Source organism: Pteropus alecto, unplaced genomic scaffold, assembly GCF_000325575.1.
Source record: "Pteropus alecto unplaced genomic scaffold, ASM32557v1 scaffold361, whole genome shotgun sequence".
Classification (NCBI taxonomy): Eukaryota; Metazoa; Chordata; class Mammalia; order Chiroptera; family Pteropodidae; genus Pteropus; species Pteropus alecto.
Window position 1 is genome coordinate 1 of NW_006431046.1, and position 2,200 is coordinate 2,200.

The window sequence follows — 2,200 nt, forward strand, 5'->3', positions numbered from 1 at the left end:
AACAAACAAACAGAAACTCATGGACATGGACAGTGGTTACCAGAAGGTAGGGGAGAGGGGGGCTGGTAGATTGGATAAAAAGGTTCAAATATGTGGTGGTAAAAAGAAATCTATGGGAGGTGAACATACAATGCAATATATATATGACTTATGGATGAATTGTACACTTGAAACACTGGATTTTGTTAACCAATGTCACTATATTAAAAAAAAAACCCTTAAAAAATTATTAACCTCATGTACAAGATCTAAAATATTTTCAATTTTGAGAGCTATTATCATTAATGATTTTGCTACTTTTTAATTTATTGAACATAGACTTCTTATGTAAATTTTGATTATTTATATAAACTCAACATTATTTATAAAAATATTCTAACTATCATATTTTCTTGCTTATTGTTCAATGTATTTGTGTGAAAAATGTTCCAAATATATTTTTACTTTATTTAACTCAAAAAAAATTTAAATTATAAAAGTATTAATAGTTTTCTAATTTTTACATTGAGTGTGATTTTATCATTCTCTTTTTACCTGACAATATTTATTAAACCATCCCCGATGAATATAATATTTTTTTTGCTTCTTTGCTATACAATCACCGTTGTTTTCTGTTTCTCTAATATTCCTGGTCTTTTAGTTTACTTGAATATTTAATTCAATTTACTATATTCCCCAAATATACACATATCGATCAAAGTTTTGCCTTATTCAATGTTTTTATATAATTTATTTATTAAAATTAATGATGCTGAAATGTATGAATATTTAATTCAATTTACTACATTCCCCAAATATTCACATATCAATCAAAGTTTTGCCTTATTCAATGTTTTTATGTAATTTATTTATTAAAATTAATGATGCTGAAATGTATGGCTTTTAGCTATGTTTTAGTCAGTACTTTCATCCGTTACTAGATGAGGCCAAACAGAGAACAGCTAACAAAACCTATGAATGTCATGATGTTGAAAAAAAAAAGCCTACGAGATGGAAGCAGTGAAAGAATCAATATTTAAGAATCACAGAAAGCCAAAAACAACCAAAAAATCATTAATAGATGTAGTCCTCCATGTAGGCAGAAATAATGTGTACAGTGTGATATTAATATATCAAAGTAATTTCGGATTTAGTTTGTTAATATCAAAGTTTTCGGATTTAGTTTGTTAGGTGTAAAGTAAAATAGGCCGTGTAATTTTCATGGGCCTATTAAAAATGGGAAGATATACATACTGTAAGCAATAATTAGATAAAGGCTAGTGCGAAGATAAAATGAAGTATAATACCCATTCATCTCCACACTGGTCAAATAAAATCAAAGATAGTGTGTTAATTCATAGCACATTTCAATATTATGTCAAGGAGGTAATGCCCTAGTGGCAGGGGTGTATAGGGACAAATTTATTACAAAGTGGTTGAATTGATGTGAGAATATATAATCTGTGGAAGAGGAACGTATGTTCAATTTACTGACAATTGTTACCCACTTCTAGAGAACAAAATTAAGTAATATATTTACAAGCAATGTGCTCACTGACTTATATAATTTGATATTTAACTGTTCTGTTAGAAAATATATAGCTTTATAGAAACAATGTTAAAACAAATAGCTTTATCGAAAATAGATGAAATGAGTGTCAAATAGTATGTTTCATCAGAAAGCAGAAATGTGCACACTTGTTGCTAAACTTACATATAATTTACTGCTTTGGCTGAGAAATTAGAATATATTATTTCTAAGATTCTCTTATTATTTTGTTTTTAATCATGAAATTGTTGAATACGTCCATGCATCACTCCTGAGTCTCTGAAGAGACCTTGGGATATTTCAGCCATTTAAGAAAACTCATTGCTTTCAGATTGGTTACTAAAGAGGTGGTGAATATCGGCCAAGAAATTTTGAAATTTTGCCAACTGGAGATCAATCTGATGAAGACTTCTGTCAAAAACTCTGATTTTCTGACTTGGGCTCCAAATCTCAACATCCTGAAATTGTACAATCATATTTACCGTGTGTTGCAAAACAAATAAAATCAATAAAATCTAATGATTAGCTAAGTTTGTGTTGAGTGTGTGTCAGGTTCATTAATACAATGGAAAAGGAAACAGAAAAATGAAAGAAAGTACAGACTTAGAGAGGATATGCAAATACAAGTTTTATTTAGCTGGAAAAAAAAAAAAGCAGCAAAAAAAAAAAAAG